Source organism: Gracilinanus agilis, chromosome 1 (genome assembly GCF_016433145.1).
Source record: "Gracilinanus agilis isolate LMUSP501 chromosome 1, AgileGrace, whole genome shotgun sequence".
NCBI lineage: Eukaryota > Metazoa > Chordata > Mammalia > Didelphimorphia > Didelphidae > Gracilinanus > Gracilinanus agilis.
Window position 1 is genome coordinate 218,644,913 of NC_058130.1, and position 13,815 is coordinate 218,658,727.

Sequence of the window (13,815 nt, forward strand, 5' to 3'; positions counted from 1 at the left end):
TTTTCTTCTCTGGATCGAATGTAGTGGGTGTTCTATGAATCCTTTCAATGTCTATATTGCCCTCTTGTTGTAGGACTTCAGGGCAATTTTGCTGAATAATTTCTTTTAGTATGGAGCCCAGGTTTCTCTTCATTTCTGGTTTTTCTGGAAGACCAATTATTCTCAAATTGTCTCTTCTAGACCAGTTTTCTTGGTCTGTCACTCTCTCATTGAGATATTTCATATTTCCTTCTATTTTTTCAGTCTTTTGACTTTGTTTTATTTGTTCTTGTTGTCTTGAGAGATCATTAGCTTCTAATTGCTCAATTCTAGCCTTTAGGGACTGGTTTTCGGCTCTAAACTTTTCGTTTTCAGCTATGATCTTTTCAATCTGGTCATTTCTGGTGTTCAATTTGCTTATCAGTTCATTTGATTTCTAAGCCTCACTTTCCAATTGCAAGATTCTACCTTTTAAACTGTTATTTTCTTGCCAGATCTCTTCCATCTTCCTCAGAATCTCAGTTTTGAACTCTTCCATAGCTTGTGACCCGTTTTCCTTATTTGAGGAGGGTCCAGATGCTTGTTTGTTGTCCTCCTCTGTTTGCTTGGTTGTCTGGATTTTCTCTGTGTAAAAGTTGTCGAGTGTTGAAGACTTCTTTTTCTTGTTGTTTATCTTTCTCTTCTGAACTTCCTGAGTCTGGGTAGCCATCATTAGCCCAGCAGCTTCTCAGCTTTATCCTCGCACTCAGAGTCTGTCCACGGTCTTTTGGCTCCTGAGGTCTGAGGTCTGGTTTTTTCCAAGGTCAAGCCCCCTGGTGGACCCCTTGCTTGATCCTCTGCAGGTGGTTCCTTTACAAGTCTCAGGGCGCTGCTTCCACAGTTGTATACCCGTCTACGCTGGTTCCCCACTCAGGTTTCACAGCTTTAGCTCGTGGCTGTGTCTGCCTCCACCCACGTCTCCGCCGTGCCTGCGCTCTGAGCCCACACTCAGAGTTCGCGTGTGTTCTTTGGCTTTTTGGGGTCCCAAATCTTGCTGCTCTCAGGAACAGGCCCTGGAGCTGCCAATGACTCGATGGGTGCCCCAAACTTGCTCTATTTCTTTTTAGCTGGCTTCGGCATTATAGGTGGTGTGTGTGCAGGGGGTGGGGGTGGGGTGGTTGCTCAGCCCGCGATTTAGTGAGAGCTGTTTCACCCCTTTATAGCATGGAAATGTCCCGATTCCACGTACCTTCCATGCTGCACCCTGTTGTGGGGTTCCTCCATTTGTCTGGACTTGTTTATATGTCCCCTTGAGGAGTCTTGTGTGTTTTGGTCAGGAAAGGTTAAGAGCTGCTTTTTACTCTGCCGCCATCTTAACCCAGAACCTTACTGGAGTCTTTTTGCTAGTATTTTATTTAAGATTTTTGAGTCTATGTTCATTAGGGAGATTGGTCTATAGTTTTCTTTCTCTGGTTTTGGTCTGCCTGGCTTTGGAATCAGTACCATATTTGTGTTATAAAAGGAATTTGGTAGGACTCCTTCTTTGCTTATTATGTCAAATAATTTGTATAGTATTCAGATTATTTGTTCTTTGGATATTTGATAGAATCCACTTATGAATCCATCAGGCCCCGGTGAATTTTTCTTAGGGAGTTTTTTGATGGCCTATTCAATTTCTTTTTCTGATATTGGATCATTTAAGTAATCTATTTCTTCTGCTGTTAATCTAGGCAATTTATATTTTTGTAAATATTCATCCATATCACCTAGATTGCTATATTTATTGCCATATAATTGTGCAAAATAGTTTTTAATGTTTGCCTAGATTTCCTCTTCATTAGAGGTGAGGTCTCCCTTTTCATCTTTGATACTGGTAATTTGGTTTTCTCCTTTCCTTTTTTTTATTAGATTGACCAATACTTTGTCTATTTTATCTGTTTTTTCAAAATACCAGCTTCTAGTATTATTTATTAATTCAATAGTTCTTTTGATTTTATTAATTTCTCCCTTGATTTTTAGTATTTCTAATTTAGTTTTCATCTGAGGATTTTTAATTTGTTCGCTTTCTAGTTTTTTAAGTTGCATGCCCAATTCATTAATCTCTGCCCTCCCCAATTTGTTAATATATGCACTCAAAGATATAAATTTCCCCCTGAGTACTGCCTTAGCTGCATCTCACAGAGTTTGGTAGGATGTCTCATCATTGTCATTCTCTTCAATGAAATTGCTGATTGTTTCTATGATTTCTTCTTTGACTAGCTGGTTTTGGAGAATCATATTATTTAATTCCCAATTAGTTTTTGGTTTGCCTCTCCATGTATCCTTGATAATAACTTTTTATTGCATTATGATCTGACAAGGCTGCATTTGCTATTTCTGCTTCTTTGTATTTGTTTGCCATGTTTCTATGCCCTAGTTCATGGTCAATCTTTGTGAATGTTCCATGTGCTGCTGAAAAGGTGTATTCCTTTTTGTCCCTATTTTTTTTCTCCATATATCTATTAACTCTAATTTTTATAAGATTTCATTTATCTCTCATCTCTTTCTTATTTATTTTTGTTTTGATTTATCTAGATCTGATAGGGGAACATTCAGGTTTCCTACTAGTATAGTTTTATTATCTATTTCCTCCTCGAGCTCTGCCAGTTTCTCCTTTAGAAATTTACATGTTATACCATTTGGTGCATACATGTTGAGTACTGCTATTTCTTCATTGTTTATACTGCCTTTTATCAGGATTTAATTACCTTCCCTATCTCTTTTAACCAGATTTATTTTTACTTTGGCTTTGTCAGAAATCATGATTGCAACTCCTGCCTTCTTTTTCTCAGTTGAAGCCCAATAGATTTTGCTCTAGCCTTTTATTTTTACTCTATATATTTCTACCTGTCTCATGTATTTTTCTTGTAGACAACATATGGTAGGATTTTGTTTTCTAATACACTCTGCTATTTGCTTCTGTTTTATGGGCAAGTTCATCCTATTCACATTCAGGGTTATAATTATCAACTGTGTATACCCAGACATTTTGATTCCCTCTCCTTGTCCTGCGCTTTCTTCTTTCACTATTTCCTTCTATACCAGTGTTTTGTTTTTAATCATTTCTCCTAATCCCTTCCCTTATTGTACTGCCCTTTCTTCCCCCTCCCTTATTATTCCCCTCTTATTGTTCTTTAGTGTCTTTTTAAGCTAATCCCTGCACCACCCCCCTGCCCTCTCCCTTTCTAGTATTGCTTCCTTTCTCCCGGCCCCCCCCCCCAGTCTACTCCCCACCCTTCTACTTTTCTATAGGGAGTGAATCAATTCTCTGCCCCAATGGATCTGATTGTTCTTCCCTCTTTAAGTTAATTTCAATGCACTTAAGAATTAAGTATTTCCTTTCTCCAACCTCTTTACCCTTCCATTGTATTGGTCTTCTCCCCTGTTTGCCCCACCTGCTTTTTTATGAAATAAATTTACTCCATTTTGTCTGTTTTCCCATTTTTCTTAATATTATCTCCTTTTTTACCTGTAATTTTATACACACACACACACACACACACACACACACACACATATATCTTGACATTTCATTCTACACAGTTTGTCCCTGTCCCCTCTAAGTATACTTCTTCTAGAAACCCTGTTGATAATAACAATTTTCAAGAGTTACCAATATCTTCTTTTCTTATAGGGGCATAAGTCAATTGAACTTCTTGGGTCCCTTAAAGAAAATATTTTTGTGCGTTTTTTTTTTCCCATTCTCTTAATTACTTATGGCGATTCTCTTGAGTTCTGTGTTTGGGCAGCAAACTCTCTGTCTAAATCTGTTGGTTTTTTTTTTTTCTTAATGAATGCTTGGAAGTCTTCAATTTTGTTGAACGACCATACTTTCCCCTACAAGGATATAGTCAGTTTTGCTGGATAGTTAATTCTTGGTTGTAGACCCAGCTCTATTGCTTTCTGGAATATTATATTCCATTCCTTCTGAACCTTCAATGTAGATGCAGGCAGATCCTGTGTTATCCTAACTGTGGTTCCTTGGTATCTGAATGGCTTCTTAGCAGCTTCTAATATTTTTCCTTGGTCTGGTGTTTTTTTAATTTGGCTATAATATTCCTGGAATATGTCAGTTGTGGATAAAATGTAGGAGGTGATCTGTGGTTTCTTTCAATTTCCATTTTCCCCCTTGTTCAAGAATGTCAGGACAGTTTTCTTTTATAATTTCCTGTAGGATGATGTCCAGGCTTTTCCTTTTCTTATGATGTTCTTGTAGACCAATAATTCTAAATTGTCTCTTCAAGATCTGTTTTCTAGATTTGTGTTTGTGTCAATGAGGTGTTTCATATTTTCCTCAAATTTTTAATTTTTTAAAATTTTGTTTTATATATTCTTGCTGCCTTGTGAAATCATTTGCTTCTAGTTGATGAATTTTAATTTTTAAAGACTGAATTTCATCCCTGGTTTTTTTGGTCATCCTCCTTCTGGTCTGATTTTCTTTATAGATCATCTTTGCCTTCTTTACTTCGTTTTTCAGATGATCAATTTGGGCTTTTAAGGCATTATTTTCTTGTTTTAGATCATGTATTTCTTTTTCCAAATTGTCTTCAGCTTCTGTTGATTGTTTTCTGAGTTCTTGAGTTATCTGAATTTTGAATTCTTGAGTTAATTGAATTTTCACTTCTTGAGTTAATTGAATTTTAAGTTCTTCCAAAGCCTGTGTCCATCACTGAAGCTTCTATGTTTTTTCTTAGTGTTACTTTATCTTCTTCTGGTACATTTGCTTTTTGTTCAATTTATGGATAGAATCTATCTATTATTGTTTCTTTTTTCTTTTTCTTTTGTTAACTCATTTTGTCCTTCTTTCTCCCCTGTAATTGGCTGTAATCTTGGTTCTCTGATCATTTTTTTTATCTGTGGGTCTGGGCTATTCAGTCCTGGGAGGGATTCTTCTCTGTTCTTTGATTAATTGGGTTAGTGGAACCTGAGACCAGATTTTCCCCAGCTGGTGGTAAAAGATAAAGAAGTGAATTCCACTACTTTTGCTATAGTCTGTGGAGGAGGGGTGTTGGAGCTTCCCTGCCCTCTGAAGACTTCTTATCTGCTGTATTGATAGGATTAATCCAGGTGGGGTTGATCTGCAAGGCCCCAAGTGCCCTGAGGTTAGATTTTCCCTGGCTGATGGTAAAAGGTAGAGAAGTGAATTTGGCTACCAAACTTACTCTTGAAAAGCCTACACTTCTAACTAAGAACTCAAAACTAGAGCCTATACATGTGGGTATGAATCTATACTCCCATATGGAGTCCCCGCCAAGTTACCTGGCAGCTGGGTTCCTCGTATTCCCACCAGACAAAAACTCTGGTTGAAACTCACACCATTCATGTCCATCAATTGGGGAATGGCTGAACAAACTGTGGTATAGAGTGGTGAGGGAATACTGTCGTACTAGAAGAAATAATGAACAGGATGATTTCCTAAAGAGCTGGAAAGACCTATGTGAACTGATGCAGAGTGAAATAAACAGAGAACATTGTACACAATAACAGCAATTTTGCATGATATTGAATTGTGAAAGACTCTCTATTCTCAGCAATACAAAGATCCAGGATAATTCTGAGGAACTTATGACAAAAAATGCCATCCACTCCCAGAGAAAGAACTGTTGGAGTCAGAATGTGGATTAAAGTATACTATTTTTCACTTTATTTGGGTTTTTATTTTGGTATTTTGGTTTTATGATTATTCTCTTACAAAAATGAACAATATGGACATATATTTTGGAGGATAATCATGTATAACCCCATTTGAATTGTTTGCCAGCTCCTAGAGGGATGAGGGAAGAGAGGGAAGAAGACAATTTGGATCATATAACTTTGGAAAACTTATATGGAAAGCTGCTATTTCATGTAATTGGTAAAATAATTTATCTTTATAAAAAAAAGAAATGATGAACAGGATAATTTCAGAAAGAGATGGAAATATCTATATGAACTTATGCAAAGTGAACAGAACCATGAGAACACTGTATACAGTAATAGCATCATTATATGATGAACAGCTATGACTGTCTTTACTAGATTCAGCAATGTAGAGATCCAAGACAATCCCAAAGAACTCATGATGAAAAATTCCATCCACTTCTGGAGAAAGAAGTGTTGGAATCTGAAGGTGAACCAAAGCATAGTGTATTTCACATTCTATTTGTTTTTCTTCAGGGTTTCTTCCACAAAATGACTAAAATGGAAAAATGTTTTCATGATTGCACATGTAATATCTATATAAGGTTGCTTGTTATCTCAGGGACGGGGGGAGGAAGAGAATTTGGAACTCAAAAAAAGTTTAAATGAATGGTTAAAAATTACTTTTACTTATACGTGGGGGAAACAAATATTATTTTTAAAAATTGTAAATTGCTATAAAAATAGAAAAAATAAATTAATATCCCTCCCCACCCCTAAGTAGAACAAGAAAATTTCACTATTGGCTAAAAGTAAAATATTGAAACCGTACGTGGTGGGGTAGGGTGAGAACTGATATTAATGTTTTGCTTTAAAGATTTACACAGTACTTTACATTTATAATCTCATCTGAATCTCACAACAATTCTACAAAGGATGTAGTATAAGTTGGTTCTTATATTATTATCCCTAAGTTACAGATGAGAAAACTGAGACTTGTGGGAAATTTGAGTTTGTGGGATTTGGTGGGGTTTCGAGGGAAGATTGAGCCTCCTTGTCTCCAGGTCACAGTCAAATTCAACTTTCTGATCCCCATGTTAGCTTTGACCCACTTGGCTTCCAAGACAGACTGGTTCACCTCCATCAGTCAGCCTGTATCCCTGCCACCACCATATTGGTACTACATTTAGTATAGACTCCCAATTAGAATTAGCTCAGAACTCCCCAAATCAAGCAATCCACTAGTCTTGACCTCTTCCAGTAGCAGAATTACAAGGATGCACCACCACTATTTTTGCATTCAAAGAGTTTAAAAATCTTGCCCATGCTCACATAACTAGTAAGTAGTAGAAATGGGATTTGAACTTGGGTATTTTCCAATGTCAGATCACATGACCATTCTCTGCTGCCCCAATCTCCATTTGGAATCAGAGGACTTCATTTTGATTCTGAGTTTCCAACTATTGATTCTCCCTTGGGTCTACATAGATAAAGGACTTTCCTTCTTTCCTTCTCCTCTCCCTGCAATGATCCAATAAACCTATGATCCTAATGGCTCCATAACACAGCCTAGACTCCAGTGACTTCAGAGATTAAACAATCAAAAAACTCAAATAACTAGAAAAAAAAAATTTTGACTGAGAATTAATGCTCATTACGGTCATCCTGAGGCTCAGCAGGGTCTGGAAATGGCCTTAATCATCAGAGATTCAACTTTTGTTCAATTCAGTGTCGATCACTTTTAATTCTAGTGCCTTTTCTCTGTTAATCATTTCTTCCTTATTCTGTATATAACTTGTTTGTACATATTTGTTTGTTTCTTGTCTCCTCTATTAGATTTAAGCTAATTGAGGTCAAGAACTGTCGTTTGTCTCCTTCAGCATCCCTGGAGCTTAGTATAATGCCTGGCACATAAGAGGGCTTAATAAATATTGATTGTTTGCAGTTTTTGAAATATCCGTATTTTCTTCCCCATTCTAATTCTTTAAAAGTTGACAGGGCTCATATAACTGAAATAATTGATAGTATTTACGTGCATTAGGCATGGATTCAGGAAGACCTGAGTTCAAACCTAACCTGAGACATTTACTAAGCTATATGACCCTGGACAAGTCACTTAATCTCCATCTTCTGCCATTTCTTCATCTATAAATTGAGAGCCATAATAGCACCTACTTCATAAGGTTGTGTGAGGATAAGATGAGAGAATATTTGTAAGCTGTTGATTCAGTCATTTTTCAGTCATGTTCACCTTTCATTTTAATGCTTAAGTATTTGGTACCCTGGTATTAAATAATTTGGGTTTTTTTGTTTGTTGGTTTTTTATTGCTCAGTAGTTTCAATAATGTATAACTTCATGAGCACATTTAGAGTTTTCCTGGAAAAGATACTGGAGTTGTTTGTCATTTCCTTCTCCAAATCACTTTATAGATGAGGAACTGAGGCAAATAGTTAAGAGACTTGCCCAGGGTCACACAGCTATTAAGTGTCTGAGACAAAAATACAACTCAAGTCTTCCTGACTCCAGGCCCAGCAATCTATCCACTAAATCTCTTAGCTGACCTGAAAGGGACCTTAGAGGTCGTCAAATCCAATCCTTTATTTTATAGTTGAGTAAACTGAGGCTCAGAGAATTTAAGTGACTTGCCCAGGATCACACAACCAGTTAATGGCTGAGTTTGGAATTGAACTCCCATCTTCTGGAGTTCCAAATCTAGTGCTCTATCCACTCCACCATACAGACTGATTCTGAACTCTCATTTTACAGGTGAAGAACCTGCAATTCAGAGAAATTGTGACTTACCTAGTTTTGCATAGCTAGCCAGTCCCAAAAATGAGTAATAAAACCAGATCATTCCCAACTCCAGGTGCAATGCACTTTTGCCCATATTCCATTAATTCTCAAAGGGAAAGAAAGTAGAAAACAAACATTTATTAAACACTTGCTATATATAAAGCACTGTGTTAAACTTTACAAATATTATCTCTGTACCATCTCTCTGCTGGGAAAGATACTGTGCTTTACCGTTTGCCTGGCTTGGCTATCCATCAAAATCTAAAGAGAGAAGAAGTTGGGGTAGCAATTAACTTAGGGTTTTCATTTCAGACCCTGAGATGAAAGACATAAGGCACAGCGAGCTGATGGGATGGATGCAAATGTTTCCGGTATGTCCTTTTATACTGAGAAAGCCCCAGTTGGAGAGGACCTATAGCAGCTCAGACTTCTAATGATGCTGTAAATTACCTGGGCCATGACAGGGATGATATAGTCTCTTTTTAAGCCAGTCATTAGACTGGTTACACTTTGACAGAACTGAGACATACCATTGAAAAACACTTTGGCAAAGGACTTGGATGTCACCACTTCAATGGGGAGTAGATGGGAATTTTCTCCATTACATAAAAATGGCACATCAGTGACTTCAGTATCTTTCCTATTAGAAAAGTAACTTCTATGTAACTTCCCATTCGATAAATCTCTTAGTCCCTTGTACTGGGTAGATCTGAGTAGTTTTTTCGGGGCCTTGTTGGGTTATTAACTATCAAGAAGTTTCAAGGGAACCAGTTCCATGCAGATTGTTTAGCTTTTTCTCTCTAATATAGACTCTAAAGGCTCCCAGGCAAGAAACTTTGCCTAATTACATTTTCTGTCCAACACCTAATAGACTATTGATGTTCGATTCTTGTCAAATAAAAATAATTTGACAACACTGAATCTTTGCTCCAGAAAACTTAAATGAACCAATATTTTGTTTAGTAGATATTAGTATGTTGTTTGTAGTATACTTCTCAAGGAAACTAAGCATGTAAAAGTAAACTGTCCCAAAGCTTTACTTATTTTCTGATCAAATCACAAATTCACACATAGCTGCCAAAGCGATTTTCTTAAAACATACATCTGACCAGATACCTTCTCTTTTCAATAAACTCTGTGGCTCTCTATTGCCACTAAGATAAAATATAAACTCCTTTGTTTAGCATTTAAATCTTGACCACCTAGTCCCAATCTACCTTTCTAGTCATATTACATGCTCAAAACTGGACTCATTACTCCTCATACTCATCACTTCATTTTCCCCATCTCCATGCCTTTGAACTGGTGGTCCCCAATAGCTAGAAGGCACTCTCTCCTCACTTCTGCCTCTTTTCATTCCTGGTCTCCTTCAAGATTCAGCTCAAGTTTCAAGTATTGGTTTTCCTATTGTTGTGTGACTTTGGACCTGTCTCATCACCTCTCTGAGATCCAATTTTCTCCTCTGCCAGAGCCAACTTACTGTTTGGGAAGCTCCAAAGGAAAGTATAGAGAAGAAGAGGTATTAGCTGCCTACCAAAGTGAAGGTCTACAAAGCCATTGTTCTGTCCTCATCATACACCTGTGAAATCTGGACTATTAGCATCATGCCAAGAAATTGAATCACTTCTATTTGAATTGTCTCAGGAAGATTCTGAAGATCACCTGGCAAAATAAGGTCCTGGACACAGATACCCTTTCTGGAAGTGATCTGCCTTTCATCGCAACTCTACTGAAGAGAGAGCACCTCTAATGACCTGGCCATATTGTCTGAATGCCAAATGTACGTTTGTCTAAAAGATTATTTTATGGAGGGCTCACACAAGGCAAGCACTCATAGGGGAGGTCAGAAGGAAGCAATACAAGGACATGTTTAAAATCTCTCTGAAGAATTTTGGTTTCAATTGCAAGACATGGGAGACGCTGGCACAAGACTGCCCAGCATGGCATGCCTGCCTCAAAGAAGGTACTGTGCCCTGTGAGCAAGGCAAAATTACAGAAGCTCAAAAGAAATATGAGATCTGCAACGCTCCATCACAAATGTTCATCTAGCTCTTTGTGTCAGACCTGTGGTAGAGTCTTCCTAGCTCATCTCGGTTTGGTCAATCACAAGTGGATATTTTGTACATTGGCCCCAACATAATGATGCCATTTTGGTCTTCCTCGAGTGTGAAAGACAACAACCAACCAACCAACCTCTTCTATAAAAATGAAGTGCTTACACAGGATGGTCCCTGAGGCTGTTTCTAGTCCTGATGTTCTAGAAGTCTTTTATGCATTTGGTCAGTTGGTCAGTCCTGCTCCAAAGCCAACTCCTTCTGAAAGTCATCTAACAAGTGTGTTGAGAGATACAGGCAAAGTTGTGCCAGGAAGGAGTTCTATTCTCATTATCACCACATGAGTACACTTCTACATTACCTCCCCAGAACTACTTATGATCATGTTTGCTTTTGTATCCCCAACGGCTTTTCCATGCTCAAACTGACATCCTTACCTTTCCTCACATACATCACTTCATTTTCCTTCTCCATGACTTTGCAATGGCTACACCTAGCCCAGAATCTGGAAAATAGTAGGTTTCTAATAAATACCATTTGATTAATTGATTGATCTTATGCCATACTCATCTCCTGCCTTTGCCTTTGCATAGGGAATCATCACCCAAGCCTGGAGTTCATTCTCCACTTGCCTTGCTCTCCTCGGTGTCTTGGAATCCTTTGGTGACTTCTAAGCTCAGCTGAAGTGTCCTTCCCATGTGGAACTGATCCCACCAACTGCTAGGACTTCCCTTTGTACCACCCTCACTTCCCCTGTCCCTGTCTTCCCATCTTATATTTATTTCTATGTATTTGTGTGTATATATGTTGCGTATCCTAATAAAATGAAAACTCTTTGAGGCATAAATGGTTTCATCCTTCTCTTTGTATCTCAGGACCTAGCATGGTACCTGGCACAGAGTAAGTGCTTAACATATGTTGGTTGATCAAGTAATTGATCTTCCAGGCAAATCATGCTATTTGCTTCCCAGAATGGTACAGTAGAAAGAAAAGTGGATTTGTGGTCTGTTGTCCTGGGTTTTCCCATTTAGTATCTGTGTGACCAAAACCAAATTGTTTAACTTCTTTAGGCTGCAGCTTCCTCATTTGGAAAATGATAGAGTTGAGCTACATTGCTCTTAAGGTCCCTCCTAACTCTATACCCATGATCCTATGATTCTCTCATTCCTACCTCCAACAACATCCTATTTCTGTACTCTTCTCCACTACTTTTTAATAAAACTTACTATCCATTTTTACATCCCAGGCCAAACACTACCACCTCAAGGATATCTTTCTACTCAGTAATGACTTTTCTCTCTTTATATCTTACTTTATATTTTCCTCGAATTTCTCTTTTCACACTTATGTTTCATAGCTATTTTCTGTTTATTCCTTTTGTTGTTCAGTTGTTTCAGTTGTATCTGACTCTTCATGACACCATTTGGGGTTTTCTTGGCAAAGATACTAGAGTAGTTTGCCATTTCCTTCTCTAGTTCATTTTACAGATGAGGAAACTGAGGCAAACAGGATTAGGTAATTTTCCCACACAGCTAGTAAGTGTCTGAGGCTAGATTTGAACTCAAGAAGAGTCTTCCTCAATCCAGGTCTAGTACTCTATCTACTGTACTACCCAGATGCCCCATTTATTTCCTGACTAGAATATAAGTTTCGAGAGGATAGATTGTCTTATCTAAGCTTTGTATTTTTCCCAGTGCCTAGCTTAAAGCTCCACTCTATAGGTGCCTAATAAACACATATTCAGTTAAAAGAGAACATACAACCATGTAGAGAGGGACAGTTGAATTAACCTTTAACAACATGCTCTATCCCTGGCATCTCTGTTCCTTCTTTTAAAAAGGCATAAATTAGGTATGAAAAATCCTTAATCTATTTGGAACTGAGAAAAGCCATTTGATGATGCATAGGGAATATCTTGGGATTGTTTAAAAAAAAAAGTTCAGCCATGCCCTGTGAGTCATAAATAAAACAGAAAACCAAGATTTCAGTAGCAAGCCAGCCTAGAGAGAATGGATTCAGCCAAATCCCTGAAAGGAGATTACTTTGATTAGGAAAGAAAGAAGGAAGGTAGAGAAGAGGAGATATAGCCTCTTCCTCTTCCCCCACTTCCCATTGGCCTCAAAAAGATTTCATGTCCATTAAAAGGTTGGAAGCTTTCAGACTTTCTGGGCATCACAGCAGTGACCATGGAAAATCAGCAGGGGACAACAGTGTCTACATTGAGAATTGACAACAAATTTGACACACTGAGAAATGGAAGCCTCAGGGTTTTAGGAAGAGCCCAGCGGAAAGTTACATCATATGTAAGGGAAATTTGTGAGGTTCCCATGAATGAGAAAAAGGTTCCAGCAACCAGAAGCTGTGAGTTTACCCCTTTGCCATATGACTTCTTTAAGTGAACCCACTTTCATCTCTGGGAAAGCATGTCTGTCCAGTTTGTGAGGGATATTTTTGTATCAACTATTCTTATACCACATAAGTAAATACATGTTTCTAAAAATTAGCTGGCAAATTGATATAACTAATCATCAGAGAGGAAATACACTAGTGGGGGCTTATGTGCTATAGTAATAAATTCATTCCCTAACCTCTTAGTGTTATCTACAGAACTATAAAGTAGAGAAATAATTTTTCCTCTGATAACCCAACCTGCTAATCCAATGTGTTTTTGGAGAATAGCCTCAAAAACCTAAACTACGACCACAAAAGGACACCAGTTATCTTGGCTACCATATTATTTACCACCAGAGATTATAGCAAAGTCAGTGAATGGTCCAAATGAAAAATAAATACAGAAGCAGTCTTCCAGTGCATTTTTAATTAAAATTTTGGTTTTAAGAAGAATTCTTATAGCATAATGTATTTGAATGGGAATATGTCAACTTTATTTTACAAATGGAATTTTCACAGATTTACACTTCAAACATTTATGAAAAATAAAATATATAATATTTAGCTTTATAAATTTTTCCCTTTTAATTACTTTATCTTTAAAATAAAATATTAGCTTTGTCTGGTACATTAAGCAGTCTGCAATCACCAAGCAAAATGACAACCACTTCTGCAAAAGTACTGGGAAAAAATACTTTGTGGAAACTGTCAGATCCTTACAGAAATAAACATGAATTAGAAACAAGCACACCCATCTTGGTGGGTAGAGAGCAAGCCATACCAAGAGGCTTTATAATGGCTACTCCTTTGTACTGTTGGCAAGAAACACATCGATTTATTTCAAGAGCTAAAACTGATCTTTGGCACTGGCTCAGAAAAAGACTTTTCAAAGCCAAACCAAATGATGATTCACTTGGAAAGTGTTTTGTATGAAAAGCAGATGACAGCATCAGGAGCAAT